Source organism: Xyrauchen texanus, chromosome 4, assembly GCF_025860055.1.
Source record: "Xyrauchen texanus isolate HMW12.3.18 chromosome 4, RBS_HiC_50CHRs, whole genome shotgun sequence".
Lineage (NCBI taxonomy): Eukaryota > Metazoa > Chordata > Actinopteri > Cypriniformes > Catostomidae > Xyrauchen > Xyrauchen texanus.
In genome coordinates, this window is record NC_068279.1 from 55,134,661 (window position 1) to 55,154,176 (window position 19,516).

A 19,516-nucleotide genomic window follows, 5' to 3' on the forward strand; every position below is an offset into this window, starting at 1 on the left:
GGCATTTAGTTCATGTCAGCTTTGCATTTTAAATCTACAGTCCTTGTCTGGGAAAATGGACCAAATACATTGATCAATCCCACTTAATTCACACATTTTGTCCAATCAAATGCTGTATGAATGGGAATGTCCCTCCCTCTAACACCATTAGGGTTGCCAACTGTACAGTATAAGCTGGTATGTCAGGTGTTTTGCATAAAAAATGTCTGGTCGGATGGCGAAACACCCCATATTGAAGTGCTCAAGCATCCCATTTTCATGTGGCAAACTGTTGGCAACCTTAAATATCACCTACATCTGACTAGAGATCAAACATATCAAGTGTGCTCACAGTCCCTGCTGCTTATTCTCTTGACCAATCACAGCGGACTAAAGTTTTGTAATGGATGGAAAATCATGTTCAGTGCAGATTTAATATTGATTTCATAAATTTTTTGTTTAGATTTCTCTGCTTGTCAATATGGATCTCTTGCTTTTCTTGTGTATATAATATCACTTTTAACCCTCTGGGGTCGACGGACACGCTGGCGAGTCCTGTTGGATATTTTCATCATTACAGCGGAAACAACTTAAAATACTCCATCATTTTTGGGTATACAGATAAGTGTAAGACATCATTAGAGACTATAAAGGGTCTACTCTGATTTGTGTACACTCACAATAACAACAAAACCTTGTGCTTTTGTAAAATAAAGAAAATAAAAAGGGTGAGCTATCAGACGTCTCTGTGTTCACGAGCATATTTCAGAAACACGTCACAAAAATGTACTGAAACTCCGCGAATACTTATCACACAAACATGAAACATATGTCTAAATAAAGCTTAAAATGTCTACTTTTAAATAAAACAATTCAAATTTAAAACAAATATTCTCCTGCAATGTAATCTGTATGAAACAAAGTGATGTACAATGTTTACTGGCTCAGCTCATTACAGCTAATTTGATCACACCCACGTGATCAAATTAGCAAATGGTAAACGCCCCCGACAGTGAGGTTTGATGTAAACAATTCATTCACTTTACTGTGCGTTTGTAATGATACACAGGCAAGGTAACTCCTGGATAGTATGGAAGTTTTAACATTTTCCTCAGAAGAGCGGGACTCCGATGAACGTTTGTATTTTGAAGAGAGACTTGATCCAGCTGAGGATACAATTTCAGACGAGTAAGTCATTTAGTTTTCATTAGTTGACATGCTATTTTATATAATCATGTACATATGTTACTAGTGGGACTGTTTCCAGACTTGTCAGCCAGGATTCAGATTATTGACATTTGAAATATGTCCTAATAAGCAAGTTTTAGTTACATTGAAATGCTGTTTTGGCTAAAGCAGGTATTTAAATTGTATGCTGTATAATAAAAATATGATATGTAATATGATATAAAAATAATTTGAATGTTTAGATTATATTTTATCTAGTTTTTAAAATGCCTCATTATCATCAACAAAGCTTGTGCTTGCAAATATCTGTTCAGGTTAAATTAATAAAATGCACTTTAAATATGGCCATATTAGAAAATCACCATCTTATTATGATTTCTGAAGGATCATGTGACACTGCGGACAATGATGCTGAAAATTCAGCTTTGATCACAAATTGCATTTTACAATATATTCAAATAGAAAACTGTTCTTTTAAATTGTAAAATGAGTTCACACAATGTTTTTACTGTATTTTGAATCAAATAAATGCAGTCTTGGTGAGCAGAAGAGACTTCTTCTAAAACGTTTATATGGTAGTGTAGGTATAAAAATAAGTAAAGTCTTATGTAAAGAAAATGTATAGTCATATTACTTCTTTTAACTTAAAACTTGATTTTGATCATTAAGTCTCCTCACATTCATTCACTTTCTGTCAAATTCCTCATTGATAGGCCCAGGGGAGGGTGTTTTTCTACTCAGGTGTGAATCACATAAATATTCATGTTCATTCACGCCTCCTCGCATATGACCTTTCTAACACTAAAATTGTCTTACAAAAGTTAAATTACTATATTGTTTGGTATGAATGAAAACCATCAGGATGGTTTTCACATCATTTTGTAGCAAATACTCTAGGCTACAAGATCCAGTTCTCAAAAGTCATGTGGACAAATGTTCAGTATGTGTTATATGGCCTTATTTCAACTTAAAAAAAATTGTACTTAAACATTTTAGTTTTTTCAAATACCATGCATAAATGTTATTTTCTCACAAATACAAACCTGTACATACATGTTTCTCACATATTATTGTAGCCCAGTTTGTACTGAATACAGTGTTATCAGACTTTAGCCATTAATATGTTTTTAAGCAACTGAAAATAGCACAAATGTCAAGGCATGTCAAAACTTCTCCAGGGCCCAAAACACCCTCAGACCCCAGAGGGTTAATGTGTTGTGTATTGTGTTTATATAGAGTAGTTGCTGTTCTCCTTCTGTCACTCACTCGACATTGTGTTGATGTAGTGACACTAGGGGTCTCTCTTGAGAGCCTTGGTTGCCTCTGAACTTGGGGCCAATGAGAATTGGCGAACAGAATTTGCTTGTCCCTCCCCCAGACATATGAGTATAAAAGGAGGGAATCGTGCATCTGTTTAGTCAGATTTCTTTCTTCGGAGCCGACCAGTTGTGTGTTCAGCAAGCTGGCATTCCCACTACTCTTTTGCGTTAACAGAGGCTTTTTTCTTCTCTGCATGCCAGTGCAGTCTACGCCATTGGGTGCTTAGACAGTGCTTCTAAATGAGCAAACACCCTCTAAAAGAGTATTTTCTTTCTAACGCATTGGTGTTGAACATGTTCATCGGGGAGCTGGTAGACAGACCACTGCATCCCCCCATGGAGGGCCGGGCATACCACCCCCTTCGGGCTGCGGTACCCACATTGTCAATAAAAGAGCAATTCGGGGCACACACACCGTTCTCACGGCAGCCCGGCACCAAACACTTACAGTCATGGCACCCTGGACATTTTCTGATGTCACTGGACTTCCTGTTGCTGACGGCACGCTGCACGAGTGTTTGTTTGTAGCCTGCTTAGGCTGCTTAGCATTACTTATTCTTATTCTCAAACTTTCATCGTTATATTCATTGTTATATCCTTTGTTATTTTACTGCGTTTCAGGTCTTTCCACTTTTCTACTGTTTCATCATCTTGTATTTTACCTGTTGCTGCTGGCACCTAGCTAGAGTCTGTGTTTGTAGCCTGCTAGTTTTTTTTTGCATCGCTTGTATATCTGTTTTCAGCCTTTAATCCTTAACATCTGCCATTTTTAAGCGTGCATCAGGTTTTCCCTTGTATTATTCTCTTATCGCGATTCAACTGCGTGCATATTCCACCTGCATCCGCGTTCTGTTTTTATCGCGATTAAACTGCGTGCATTTTTCAGCGTTTTGTCTCCTCTGCAGTACACAGATTATTGCATCGATCTCAAAGCACCGCTTATCAAGAACAACCAACAAAAACAAAATTGCGTGAGGGATGCACATCAATCTCAAACCCTCACCGCTTAGGAACAACCAACAAAAAACAAGTCATAATTCATGGCATCTGCTCATATTATTTCTTCCTGCATTGCATGTCACATGTTTACAATAGCCTCTTCCATCAGCAGTGAGGGATTCACATGTGATAAATGTAAGGAATTAGTCAGGCTGATGGAGATGAGTTAGTGACTCGCATCCGAACGCTAGTGGAGGTCAGTGAGAAAGAGAAGCCGGTAGATACTGTTTCGGATGCGAGTAGTACAGAGAGAAACATACACACTTTGGTTCCGGCTTTAGAGCTCCTGCTGCAGGGCATCTGGGTGACGTCTCGCAGCATACTCGCTCAGCAAAGAGACACCACTCTCCCGCTCCTGTTAGGGTTTCCAATCAATTCTCTCCACTCAATGATACACCCACTGAGAATCATGATGAAAGAGCCCTTGTTATTGGCGATTCTATTGTAAGGAACGTGGAACTAGAGACTCCAGCCACTATTGTTAATTGCATTTCGGGGGCCAGAGCATCTGACATCAAATCAAATTTACAAGTGCTGGCTAATGCTAAACATAGATTTTCTAAAATTGTTATCCATTTCGGCACAAACGATGTCCGGATTCGCCAGTCGGAGATCACTAAAGATAATGTTAAAGAGGTGTGCGAATTTGCAAAAATGATGTCAGACACTGTAATATGCTCTGGTTACCTCCCTGCTCGTCGTGGTGACGAGGTTTAGAGTAGATTAGTGTCACTGAATGGCTGGAGTGGTGTCTGAAGAATAAAATAGGATTTATAGACAATTGGAAGAGTTTTTGGGGTAGACCTGACTCTTGCTCTCCTCTCTAGTAATTTGGCTCATAGTCTTAATAATGATAGTATTTGACTAACTGGGACCCAGGTCAGGAAGCAGACAAACTGGTTAATCCGAACATCTGCTAGCTGCCTTGAGAAGTCACACAGGTCACATAAACTACAACACATAGAGACTGTATCACCTAGATACCTCATAGAGACTGTGTCTGTTCCCCGAACTACCAAACGCAATACCCTCACTAAATCAGTTAGAAAAAATGTGATTAAGGTCAAACTTGAACAAAACAAACAAATAAAAAATACACATCATATAAAAATAGGGCTACTAAACATTAGATCTTTTTCTACCAAAGCATTAATTGTTAATTAAATGATTACAGATCATGGTTTGGATGTGCTCTGTTTGACTGAATCCTGGATTAAACCGGATGAATATATTCGTTTAAATGAATCTACTCCCCCAGGTTATTGTTATAAACATGAGCCTCGTCTGAAGGGTCGAGGAGGAGGTGTTGCTACAATTTACAGTGAAGTTTTTGGTGTTAATCAGTAATGTAAGTGTAAGTCTTTAGAACTAATAATGCTTAATGTGACACCATCAGATATAAATAAATAATCTGTCGTCTTTTGTCCTTGCTACAATGTATAGATCACCCAGGACTTATTCTGATTTCCTTGGTGAATTTGCTAATTTTTTTTATCAGATCTTGTATTTACTGTAGATAGAGCTTTAATTGTTGGTGACTTCAACATTCACATAGATAATGAAAATTATACATTGGGATTAGCATTTATCGATATTCTCCACTCTCTTGGAGTCAGACAAAATGTAACAGGACCAACTCATTGCCATAATCATACGCTAGATTTAATTCTGTCATATGGATTTGATGTTGATAATATAGAAATTCTGCAGCAGAGCGATGACATCTCGGATCATTTCCTCATCTCGTGTATGCTGCCACTAAAGATAGCTTCACTAATAATCTTCCAGATCTATCTCATACACTCAATAAACCCCAAAGCCCAAGAACTTGATGAAATAACAAAAAATGTAATGCAGTCTTCTCTAGCATTCTTGATATTGTCGCCTCACTTCGATGAAAGAAAATTAAAGAAATAAGCCCTGCACCATGGTACAATGATCACACTCATGCTCTCAAGAGAGCAGCTTGGAAAATGGAGCGCATGTGGAAAAATACAAAATTAGAAGTATTTTGTGGTGCATGGAAGGATAGTGTCTGTAGCTGCAGACAGGCACTAAAAGCTGCCAGGTCAGCATATTTCAGCAGACTCCTTCGAGCCACTAGATTCAGTTGAGCTCCCACCCCCTTGCGGGTTCGAGCACACTCTACGAGGAGTGTGGCATCCTCATGGGCACTGGCTAACGGCACCTCCCAAGCAGACATCTGCAGAGCGGCTGGATGGACAATACCCAATAACTTTGCTAGATTCTATATTCTCCTGGTTGAGCCGGTATCATCCCGTGTTTTTCAGGTCCGAGCACGTAGAACAAAGTAATACGGAACAGCTGACTGGGTGTATCGCTTGCGCATAGCGACTTTCCCTTCCTCTGAGGCAAACACATGCGCTCTTACTACCAGATGAGCCCACAAAATTCATGCTCCCTGGATGTCCTTGCTCCCTATCACTCTGGCTCGCGAATTTGCCAGAGGAATTCCCGACCAGACCCACTATGGTTACTAATTACTCTGCACTGGAATAGGTGCTCCACAGGTGCCAGTTATCACAGTAACCCCCTTTGTCATATTTTCTGTGATATGGTGGTAAATCCCCTCTCGGCAGACCAGCATCTCCCTTGGGCAGTCCCCTCTGCCCCCGGTCGCTGTTTGTAGAGCTCCTCCCTCACCAGGCAGGACCTACCACCACATCACTTCCATGTGAGGCTTGTAAGCCCATGTGAAATATTTGCTACATGTTGACCTTCCCAGGCCTGGGCAGGATGTGGTCTCTACGAGGTCTTTTCCCTCTGAAAGAATAGGATTGGAAAAGAACACCTTCCCCAAAGCGTGTATAGCGTTAGATGGCCCCAGCTCCATCTAACCCTCTATGGGAGAAAACATAGAGAGAAAAAGGGCTTGTCTCATCGCTTGTTCCCCCCTTCAGGGATGCTGGGAACCTAAAATGTATATGACGTCTTATGGGGCGCTGGGGAAGGTTACGTGCAGCCTGATGTGGGCTGCTTCTTTGGAATGCAACAGCTTGCTTGCACCTGCATCAGCAGTTCATGTAACATGGTTCAGTGTCGTGCCATTATTGGATAGGGACCCCTAGTGTCACTACATCGGCACAATGTTGAGTGAGTGACAGAAGGGAATGTCTAGGTTACTGTTCCCTGATGGAGGGAACGAGATGTTTTGTTCCTCTTGCCACAACACTGTACCAACCACTATAACGGCCGAATTTTATTCTCGGCTCCTTAGAGCAAAACCTGACTAAGCAGATGCATGATTCCCTCCTTTTATACCCATATGTCCGGGGTAGGGACATGCAAATTCTCTTCACCAATTTTTTCATTGGCCTTTTCTCAAAGTTCAGAGGGAACTGAGGCCCTCAAGAGAGCCTAGTGTCACTACATTGACACAACATCTCTTTCCCACAATCAGGGAACAGGGTTACAACAATATCTACATCAGTTTGTGAGACACATGTTCAGATTGTTTTTTACTGTTTCATTTGAGGTTCACAAATCAATGTTCTAATGCTTTATTGCCAGTGTGTTGTTTAGAATTATTTAATAAAAACAAATATTCAAGAATGAGTTTGAAGTGTTTGAAGTTTATAATAATTTGTAAAATTGTACCTATTAGACAAATATAATGTACATAAATGCATGATTTGAATTAAGTCTTAAAATTCTGTCTTAAATGCACACTATTAAAACTTATGCACTTTCATGGACTTGCTGACTAGCAACCCATCTGTCTGAATTAGCTCATGTAAACAAAGACTCCACAGGGGGGCCTGGGTGAGCCTAGCCCACCCGATCATGTACTTGGCCCACCTTGAGAACTACACCATCACCCACCCCTCCATCAGTTCGGCCCACCCAGATGGTCCTATGGACCACCTTACATCTTAGAGCTCGAGCCGGGCCAGTGAAACAGAACATATTTTATACAGGAAGAAAAATCATTCCATAATTCATTAAGGTCAATTTTTTTAACTCCCCATTTTAACCCCTCTATATCATGTGTAAAAATACAATTATGTTTATTATTAATTTATTGCAATTTTGTAATCAAACAATGTTGCATGTGAGGAAGGCCATGTACTGTATGTAAGGTTTAATCGACAACAATAAGAAACCTGCCAATCCTGCTCGCATAACCCTGTAAGGCAGGGTGCCAAGAGTTTTCATTCAAAGGACAAAACTCCCCAGGGAGGTAAAGAGCAAATGTATGATCTCTGAGAAAATCAACACATGAACTTTCTCACAATTAGCATCTCTTCCTGAGGCACCACACCTGACTGTGCGAAGATTGCAAATTCACTCCTCATTGTTGCTCTTCCACATCTGTCTCATTCTCTCCCTTCAGCTCAGAATCACCTCAGACTCACCTAAGATATGTATGTAACAAAATATAATTTCCGATGTATACAAATAATTTAACTAGGCATGTTTGGTATCATTTAAAAATGGCTCAAATGGTCTAATCCCCACAACAGTATAATATCTGGTAAGACATTTTTAAGAATGTAGACACATTCTGACCACTGCTTGGGGGTGCACGTACCTCCAGAAAAAGTATGACCCATGACTTCCAAACCTAATCACTCCCAAATTCGCTTTGTTTATGTTTTTTCTGGTTTGAGTATTTAAGAAAATGTAACACAGTTCATTGGAATTTTTTGTAGCCAGATATCCACATGGTGCTTACACTACATATTGTTCTGAAGTCCGGTATGCATCTGATACACCTAAGATTCGTCTTTAAGCATGAGATGTTTTGTATTGATTAGTCATGAACTGATTAATTATGTCATTGGCTTGATACATATTTACCTGACTAATAAATTGTTAAAATTGATTATAGTCTTTAAATTGGCATTAAATTGAAATGATTGGCTTACTGTAAATATGTGATCAGGGTGAATACATACTAAGACCCAGTATTTGATTGAGCATGATGTGCATCAATTGAGATCTTAAGCTTTCTGATTCAACATTTGGCTTTAGTTAATTGTAATAGACTGTAAAGTCTAAAGAAAGTACTATCTGGCATATTGTAATATTGATTGACCTGTCCAGCTAGCACTAGTCATGACCCCTGTTTAATGCTAATATTACTCTAGTCAAGTGTAATAGGAAACTATAGAACTAAACAAAACTACTATTTGTGTAATGGTATGTTGGTCTTCTTCAACCAGTTTTAGTCGTCTACCTCTGTCTAGAGATAATATCACATTAACTAAGTGTATACAGGTTGCATTTTAACAGTAACTCATAATAGCCTGATCAAGCGGCCGTGCCACACGTCATAGTGCTGATATTCTATTTTATTTTATAAGCTGTTTTAAAATCTCTGGCTCTCAGAGATTGACGAGCTTAGAACGCACTGTTTGCAGAGCTCCTTATTAACATGACCTGATGCCCTTTTCACAGATGAGAATAGATTACATGCAGGAAGTACAGCCTTCAGTTGATTCAGACTAATTGGTGGCGTGGTAAGTTCAGACATGGGCGAGTAGCAGCTTGATGATAGGTTGTGACACGAGTTGGTTGGCGGAGGAGTTTGTCAGCACATACCTGCTAGCTAATTAACACCCAGCGCATATTTACACATGAATGTATTGCATTAGATGCATTTAAGCTTTTAAGTCTGCAGATATCCTGCATGAGAGTAAGATATGCAAGATGCAAGGGGATTGATTTATGACATTAAAGCACACATCATAAAATGGGTCATCATATTAGTAATAACTGTATAATCTCCTGTAATGATGGGAAATTATATTAGTTATTTTATTTCATTACTTTAACAAAATTAAGAGAACACAGGGGAATTTAAAATATTTGCAATACTTTGTTTTGAGCGGATGCTGCCATTGCGGATGTTGAAATGGTGCATGGTGGCTCAGTGGGTAGCACTGTTGCCTCACAACAAAAAGGTCCCCTGTTCAAGTTGTGGCTCACCCAGTGCAGTTCTGTGTGTAGTTTGCATGCTCTCTTCATGTTCGCATGGGTTTCCCCCGGGTGCTCCGGTTTCCCCCGCAGTCCAAAAACATGCAGGTTAAGTGAAATGGAGACGGTAAATTTCCCATAGGTGTGAGTGTGAATGTGTAAGTCTGTGTGTGTTTTCCCTGTGACGGACTGGCCACCTGTCCAGGGTGTTTCCATGCCTTCTGCCCGAAACAGCTGGGATAGGCTCCAGCACTACTCACGACCCTACAGAGGACAAGCGGCTAAAGAAGATGGATGGATTTATTTTTTTATTGTTTTTTTGACAATGTTTTTTTTTTTTTTTTTTTTTGTTTATTTTGTCCTCTCAAATTCATATTTGTTTGTCCGCACGCACAGTGCCAGCTTCGTTACACAGCGTTGAGTAAGTGTTGCACAGTTCAAGCGCCGATTGGTCATGATGCCGTTGATGTAATGGTGGTTTTGTAGCAAAGATGTTTTGGTAACTGTGAAGATTTATTATTATTATTCAGTGTCGTAGGTACATAAAAAAAAAAAAAAAAAATATATATATATATATATATATATAGTTTTACTGTACATAGTAACATTACTAACATACCAGAGAAAATAGCTGTACATAAATTGCAGATGTTGTGTTTTTATTTATTTATTTATTTTGTTTTACATTTGTACATATGATTCAATATCACTTACAGAATTTGACCAATTTGGTATACAAAGAGCATATTTTTTTTTTATGTGTATGGTATGTTCCCAGTAATATATTGATCTTTACATGTTTTAATATCCCTTTGACAAAAGTTATCTCATTTTTGCAGGGAAAACAACACATATGCCTCTATGTGTCTTTTTATCCAGCAGTGTGTCTTAATGCTCTGATAAGGGAGCAATTTTCAACTGTAATTATGGTTAAGAACTTTCCCCTCCAGCACTGGAAGCCCAAACTCTGTGCAATTAAATTTGCACAAGCATGATTAAATTTAACCACTTATAAAATATCAGACACTGACGACAAAACTAAACTTTCAGGCTTTCGCAACATTTTGATGTTTTTTGTTGTTGTTGTTATTTGTGTAAACTTTCTTTTTAGAAAACAAAAACAAACAAATGAATCATCTAGATATCTTCTTAGACAAATGCAGAGCTTGTTTGTCTACAATTGTTTGCAGTGAGATGCAAACACCCTTCAAATATTGATATGAGAATTCAGGATGCCTGACAGTGCTTCACACACAATATACACAAACAAACAGTCCATTAGACCATGTTTGTGTTTACTGCTATGAAATCTAAAAAAAGTCTTAAAAATGGCATGAATCAATTATGAATTCATAAATACCATGCACACACATCATGTAAGCATAATTAACATTCTGCAGGCACATAGTACAAATAAGTCTCTCGAGCCTCCCATGGCTCCACCTTCCATGGCCTCGCCCCTCGAGCCCCCCACGGCTCCGCCTTTCACGGCACCGCCCCTCGAGCCCCCCACGACTCCGCCTTCCATGGCACCACCCCTCGAGCCTCTCCCGGCTCTGCCTGCCTTTGTCAATCCTCTCCTGTCTCCGCCTGCCTTCGTCAAGCCTCTCCTGGCTCCGCCCTCAGAGTCTTCCACGGCTCCGCCGACAGGGTCTTCCACAGCTCCGCCCGCTCTTCCAGAGACACTTCCTCCAGCGGCCCCGCCGCTCCTCCAGAGACTCTTTCTTCAGTGGCCCGATTTCCCATCCTGTGGCTGCCTCCCAGGCCTCCTAACCCTGTCTCGGCCCTGTGGCCAGCTAACAGGACTACTGACCCAGTCCCAACCCTGAGGTCATCTCCTTGGTCTCCTGGCCATCTGCTTGATCTGTTCTGGTCCTTGGTCCTCACTCCCACCAGCTCTGCCTCAGTCTTCCGTGGCCCCAGCTCCACCTCATCCCTCTGAACCTTGGGCTCCAGCTTGGTCTTTCGAGCCTGCAGCGTCACCCTGGCTCTCCATCCCTACGGCTCCACCTTGGTCTCAAGTCTCCCTGACTTTGCCTTGTTCCTCTGCTCCCCTTGTCCCATGAGCTCCCTTGAACTGCAAGTTTCACACCTTCCCCCCACACCCTATAGACAATTTTTTTGGAGGATCTGGAATCCACTCCTTAAAGGGGGGCTCTGTAACGTATTTCCTGTTTTTGTGCTTAGACTTTTATTTTGAAATTCTTGTTTAGTCCACCACTGTTTAGTCCTGATTCCTGTTAGCTCCTGAGTCATTTGTAGTTTCCATTCATGATTGGTTTTCCTCTGATTGTTTTCCCCAGGTGTTCCTCATTCCCTTCTTTGCCCTTGTGTATTAATGCCCTTGTTTCCCCTGATGTCTTTGTTAGTCTTCACATGTGTACATGTCTTCACATTCTCTTGACTTAAGCTAATAAGCAATCACTTCGCAACCACCCAGGACATCCTGGCAACCACAAAACAAAATGCTAAATGCCACTCAGAATACCTTTGTAACCACATAATGCCATAGTAACCACCCAGAATATCTGCATAGCAACGCCCTAGCAATCACATGTTTATACATGAGTAAAACCCCAGATCACATTACAACCCCATGGCAACATGCTAAAACAAAAAACACGAGGTTACAAAAAAACCTTGGCAACCACATAGCAATGCCCTAGTAACCACACAGTAATGCCCTGGCAACCACTCAGAACATCTTAACTGCAAAGCAGCACCCTAGAAACTGCATACTAATGCATTAGCAACAACCCAGGACACATTAACAGAGAAACACCCTGGGAACCACCCAGAACACATTACAATCACATATTAACTTGTTAAAATAAATCAAAACACTTTAGCAAGCACATATCATTTCACTGGCAACCACTCAGAACACTTTTACTGCATAGCAACACCCTAGCAACCACATTTAAATGCATTAGTAAAACCCAAGAACCCATTCCAATCTAGGGCTGCACAATTCATCCAAAAACATAAACAAGATTACCATTACAGTTGCTGCAATTAACTAATCCTGAAAAGTGTCAATTACATTATTCAATTTAGATCTATTCCCAGTGTGTCCAGATTCTCTATTTACATACAAAATTTGGTGACCGTTGTGTGCATGAATACAACAGACAATCAGAAAATGTTTATATTAGTCTATTAGCATATCAGAAATGACAACATAGTGTTATAGTATTGTTGTGTTGCACACTTTCTGTGTGCAACACAAGAATAGAGTTTATCTAGGACGCAGAAAATCAGAAAATGTGGAACAAAATCATGACGTTCAACATGATATCGCAAAAAATTGTGAGAGGGGGAGTTACTGTTTAACACTTTGAAAACCCCTGATCTAAATGAATAATCACAATGACAATATCAAGCAAAATAATCATCAATTATGATTTTCGGCATAATCATGCAGCCACATAGCACTGTAGTGGTAAATAAATAAGTAAATAATTAAATAAATGATATGCAAAGAGCTGTAGATAACTAAATTCAGAAAAATTCTCTCTTCAAAGCAATTAATTTATTGTCGATGAAATAATTGATTCTTTCTTCATGGATGGCTGTTTATGTTTATTAATGAATACAGATCTTGGAGTCACACAGATTTCTGCTGGAAGTGAAACCTGCAGCGGCTGGTGATGACAAATATGCAGCTTAAGACTTAAATGAGGCTCCTTTAACTAATTAGTGCAGACTAATTTGAGGTTGCCTGTCAGAATGTAACAATGCATCATTTTATTAAAATTAGACACATGGAGAGATATGCATTAACCCTTTGAAAACTGTCACATCAAAGGGAAACAGTAAGCGCAATAGAGTTTACCTGTGAGTTCCTGCACATGTAATTAGTAGAAATGACATTGTTTATTAATAGAATATGATTCTAAAATATCAAAATGATGGCAGAATTTCTTCAACAATGTGTGCTGCTGTCACAACATATGGCACCATTTATCAATGCACATTAAATGAATGAATGAACGTTACATAGTGCTTTTCTGATACTACACTTGAAGCTCTTTACATAGATAATAGGGAACTCTCCTCAAACACCACCAGTGTGCAGCATCCTACTGGATGATGCGACGGCAGCCAAACTGTGCCAGTATGCTCACCACACACCAGCTATTGGCGGAGAGGATAGAACAGAGTTATAGAGCCAGTTAATGGATGGGGATTTTTAGGAGGACATGATTGATAAGAGCCAATGGGGGAATTAGGCCAGACACCGTTACACCCCTACTCTTTACGAGAAGTGCAATGGCATTTTTAATGACCACTGAGAGTCAGGACCTCGGTTTAATGTCTCATCTGATGGATGTGCCTTTTTACAGTACAGTGTCTCCGTTACTCTCCTGGGGCGTTAGGACCCACACAGACTGCAGGGTGAGAACCCTGCTTGCCTCACTAACACCTCTTCCAACAGCACCCTTAGTTTTTTACAGGAGGTCACCCGTCCAGGTACTGACAAGGCTCAACCCTGCTTAGCTTCAGTGGGCAACCAGGCAAGAACTACAGGGTGATATGGCTGCTGGATAAGGCATGTAAATTACAGTAGATGTGGAATCATTGACATAAAAATGGCCGTGGCACATCTTGAGGCACCATATTTGAATATTAACAAACGTGAATGACATTTTAGAGTTAAAGCAGAGGTTAAAATAAACTGAGTGTCTATTTGCTCCCCAATAGTCTGGTGGTACTACAGCAACATATGACAAGCTAGACAATAGCTGTCGCTGCAGTGGCTTGGGATGTAAAAACGGTGTTAATGTGTAGAGCTGTCCTAGCAAACCTTTGTCCCAATCTTTCCCTCATCTGATTTCCTGTTTCCACTCTTAATATTTCCTTTAATACTACTTAAAATAATAGATACAAATGAATACAAATGTTCACTTCATTGCAGTGATTTGGTCATGGTGAATGTCAAAGAGTGCAGAGAAGGGTTTGATCCACGCCACGGCATCGCTTGTGTGTATATATAACCATGTTTTTTTGGCAGAAACCATAGTTTTAATGCAATTAACCATGGTGTCACTACAGTAAAATAGTGGTCATATTTTAACTATGGTTATTTTTGTGGTTACTGTAAATTTATAACAAAATACCATGGTGAATACCTTTACAAGATGTATACCTTTAGAAAAAGCAAGTTTAATTTTTCCAAGGTAATGTTAAGGTTAGGTTTAGGGGTAGGTTTAATGTAGTGCGTTTCTGGGACTCTAAATAAACACAATAAAACACACTGCCTTTATGCACGTACTGTATAGTACTATTTAAATATGGAAGCAAATAGTATCTGACAATATTTGCACCAGGGTTGGGGTGCAAATAATATCTGCCACTATTTGCACTGGGGTGCAAAGAAACATGCTGGCCAGAGGAAATGTGTGAATGTGTTGGATTGCCTTGGAGGTGGTTACAGGCAGACTGTCTGCTCAAAAAAATAAAAACAAACATCCTGCATCTTAGAAAAGGACTATTAGATCATAAGTTCTGATATATGTTTAGAGAGGAGGAAATAAAAAGTCACTGGAAAAGACGAGGCCTCCATACCCATGATGTATGTCTTGAATTATATTCTCAATAATTTCAAACATTCATACTGCATTGTCTTTTTTCTCAGATTTTCTCCCCTTTTCTTCCTTATTTGGAATGCCCAATTCCCAATGCTCTCTAAATCCTCATGGTGGCATAGTGACTCAATCCATGTGGCGGAGGACAAATCTCAGTTGCCTCTGCATCTGAGGCAGTCAGTTTGTGCATCTTATCACGTGACTTATTGAGCGTGTTACCACGGAGACATACCGTGTTGAGGCTTCACACTATTCTCCGCGGCATCCATGCATAACTCACCACGCACCCCACCGAGAGCGAGAACCACATTATAGCGGCCATGAGGAGGTTACCCCATGTGACTCTACCCTCCCTAGCAACCGGGCCAATTTAGTTGCTTAGGAAACCTGGCTGGAGTCACTCAGCATGCCCTAGATTCAAACTCATGACTCCAGGGGTTGTAGTCAGCGTCTTTACTCGCTGAGCTACCCAGGCCCCCCATACTGCATTGTTAAATGTTGTTGAGAATTTTAATTCGCTACATTTTGATTGGTCATCCATGGAGAAAAATGCATTTGTAGAGTGATCTCACAGGAAAAACTATTTTGTCTGCTAAAATCGATCTAAATGTACATGTACGAACTGTCGAAGCTGGAACTACAGTCGCGAGCATGCACACCATCGCAACTGCATGTTTACAATTGCTTCTTTGCATGGATGTGAAGTCAAAGGCATGACCATTCACAAATTTGCCACATCTTGTCCGAATCTGTCTGGAAAGTAATTTGGAACATGCTGAAGGAGTTCTGGCAAACTAGCCGCAAACTTGCTGCATGTTATTTTCACATGCAAATTATTTTGTGATTCACTGCAAATGTTAGCCAGAAGTTTGCAGCTCTTCACCGGTAGTGGTGAACCTGCCGCAAATCTTTGTCAACAATGGACAATTTGCTGCAAGTTTGCCACAAAGCTCATTTGCATGTGAATGTGATCAGTGGCACATTTGAAATTAACTTCTGTTTTTTTGCAAATATTGTCTTTTTTTTTATCTGGGTAAAGGTCTTGTCTCTACCTGCAGGGTTAACTGATGAAACTATCCAGCCAAACCCTCCAACCCAAACTGGTCACATTGGCTCGCGTCTCCATGAGTTAACGAAACCATACATGCGTGTATGGTGTAGCATGGCTCTCTCATATTTAAATAAAGTGACTACAACTAGTTGTCCAGTATTGTTCTGTTCTCACAGCACGTTTGCAGAAAATGCGGTTGTGAGAAAATTTGTGGGTGTCTTTCAACATTTCTCCATGTACTGTACATATCATTTGTTTCCTGTTAAAAAGAATATTAGAGGTACTCAATAGAGCATTTGGTTACTGTTGTAACCTCCGTTCCACGAGGGAAGGAACGAGATGTTGTGTCGAATGAAGTGACACAAGGGGTCTTCCTGGGATGCCAAACGTACCTCTGAACCTGAGAAAAGGCCAATGTCAAGTTGGCAGACAGAATTTGCATGCCCCGCCCCGGACATACAGGTATAAAGGGAAGCGGGGCAGCAAGTGCCAGTCAGGATTTTGCACTGAGGAGCCAAAAATAGGTCTCCTCCCGCCCTCCACCTGGGGACGGAGTGGTCTTGGTACCAGCTCCGGAGCGAACGTCTGACTGCCTGGGTTGCTCGTCTCAGTAGCGCTTTGGAGCTTTCCTGGTCCTGGAAGGGGTCCTGGAGACAGGGGGCGTACGCCGACTGCGAGGTGCTGGATGCTGAGAGCTGGGCCCGGGTTGAGGCGGAGCTACCTGTTGTTTAGCCACAGGAGGATGCCCTCGGCGAGCAGATGGATAGAATTTCAAGGTCAGTGATGACGTCATTCTACAGGCTCTGGAGGGGAGTATCAGCGGTCCCGCCAGGTGGCGGCTTTCTCGTGACACAAGTGGATCGCAACCGCTCTGTCCACCTGGGGGACCTCCGTGTACCCGTGGGCCGCCCCGCCATCCAGGGACAGAGTTTGCCAGTCCAGCTTTGCGCTCACGGCGGCCCGGGAAAGCATGGCGGACATCTACGCGTCAGCCTCAGACTAGGCGAGCAGACCCGAAGGTGGCAGCCCAGACGAGTCATCAGCATCAGATGCCGCTGTGACGCACTCCGATGCAGCAGCAATACCAGGAGCTCAAAGGAGAATGCCAGCTGGCCGCGAGGTGAGCCGCACTCATCCCGAGGTCGGACGGAAGCAAGCAAGCATGGCAGGGAGCGGGTGGTTAGTGGGGATTTACCCGGCGAAACCGAGCCCGTCGTCATTCCCAAATAACCTTCATCACCAGCCTTTTCTCTCATGAGAAAAGAAAGCCACTACAGCAATGTTGCTATGGCTATGTTCTCGCACTGAGAACATGAACCATTCATAAAGCGCTGCCTACGTGTGATCGCAGCCCAGGCACGCGAGGCAGCTTTTATGACCGTCAGAAGTGGAGAGAAATCAACCGCATCCAGGAACTACACAGAGGCGGAAAGACATCTTTAAAAAGACACGTCCTGAAAAGGACGTTCAACGCCTACTGTGTATTGCTCTTTTTTGAGTGGGAACTCAAACTCTTGAAGAGGAAATAAACTCTTTTTAGCAGGAGAAACACTCTTTCAGGTCATGAAAGTGCTGTCGAAGCACCCAGGGGTGTAGACTGCACAGCATGCAGAGAGAGAGAGAACGCCAGCTGGAAACGTGCCATAGATCCAACAGCAGTGCTTATCGCCAGTAGAGGTGAGTGAAACAGTGGTGAACTCAACTTGCTGTTGCACAACCATTCGGCTCCGAAGAACAATTCTGACTGGCACTCCCTTTATACCCGTATGTCCGGGCGGGCCATGCAAATTCTGTCTGCCAACTTCACATTGGCCTTTTCTCAGGTTCAGAGGTACGTTTGGCGTCCCAGGAAGACCCCTTGTGTCACTTAATTCGACACAAAGTCGAGAGAGTGACAGAAGGGGAACTGTTTGGGAGAACATTTAACTCGCTTTTAGCGCCACTCAGTGGACATTTCACCTCAGAACAGCTGCGATACATGTAATGAACCTGTTATGTAATTTAACAAAAATTTCAATTTCTGATCTGACATTCTCTCTTAAATTATTTCCTTAAACACCTACTCAGGGGACAGAAGACTGATTTTTTTACTGTTTAGAATTTTACAAATTCTAAATAATGCTTATAGTTCTATGACCACTCAGTGCCATGTGTTTGTCCATTTCATTGACTCATTAGGGGGTGTGTACACCCTTCACCTGTCACAGAGAGCTGTCACTTTTTTCTCTCTACAATCCACATACAGCTACTTTGCTGTTCTCAAACTACCATCCCCGATTCATTCTGGATAGTTTAATCTACAAGAATTGCCACAATTCAGCCTTTAACATACTTTTTAACTACTGTAACACACATGAAAACGAAAGCTGTCCCAGTATGTGAAGAATGGACTGTGACAGAAGGCATCTTATATCTATAATCCATGTGGTGCACAATCCACCGCACACTTACGAAAAAGAACAAACATAATAATTAATCTGTGCACGTATCCATACACTGTAGCGCTTGCAGTGCAAAACTGTAACTTATATTAACATTGCGAGCAGAGAGAACTGTTTAGATGTCTAGCCAAATAATGAAATTCACCACGTGATTTATGTTTATTGTGTACTATGAGTGAATGAAGAGCCACATTGTCTGTCAGGGCCACAATGTCATAATTTCTTCATCCTCTCACTTTAAGTAATGGACTTCTTCCTATTTAATCGGGGAAATTGCATGTGTATTATGGAAAACATTGCAGAGGCAGTAAGTTGATGGAATACTTACCACTCCATTGTTTGGTTTGTTGTTTTACGTGAACATGATCACCTTGAGAAATGTGGTTTAACCCAAAATACTTTAAATCATGGAGCATTTGATCTACTATGAACAGGATGGGGTAAACCGTTGTGCCTCCGAGTAAAACATTTATCTCAGGTTCATCCAGGACAGTTTTGCTGTGGTTCAAATATGTTAGTTTGCATAAAATGTAACTGCTAAATCAGTTCATGCTTCAGGGCCCAGATTTTACAATGGAGATCTATCGGACAAATCAACAAATATGGCTGCCAATAGCCAATCAAAATTTCAGCTGCAAATAACTTCATTATCAAAAGGCTGATCATTATAAAATTTGGCATATTCATGCATGGTGTCTAGATGAGGCCATATGCAAAATTTTGTGAGATTCAGCCAAAAGATGGCACTATAATGAGCTAATTTTATTTTTTGCTAAAAACTCCACAGCTGCAAGGGTAAAATACAAATCTGCGTTTGCTCTGAATCCTTCAGTGGCCCCAAATCAGTTGGTCCTGTGGATTTCTATTTTCCAACACAATACAAAAAAAAATAAAAAATTATTAAAAGAAAATCTGCCACTTTTTGAAAACCCCACTTTTATTGTATTTTTAAAAAAAATATCTGGCCCTAGGCAATTTGTCTGATTTGAAGACAAGTTGGTATGTTTCACT

General features: G+C 41.0%; 1 protein-coding gene across 2 annotated transcripts in view; it reads right to left on the reverse strand.

Annotated features, from left to right (window-relative positions):
• Positions 1 to 19,516, reverse strand: part of LOC127637470 (BMP/retinoic acid-inducible neural-specific protein 1-like) — a 190,324-nt gene that overhangs the window by 140,416 nt on the left and 30,392 nt on the right. The gene's annotated exons all lie outside the window — the stretch shown is intronic.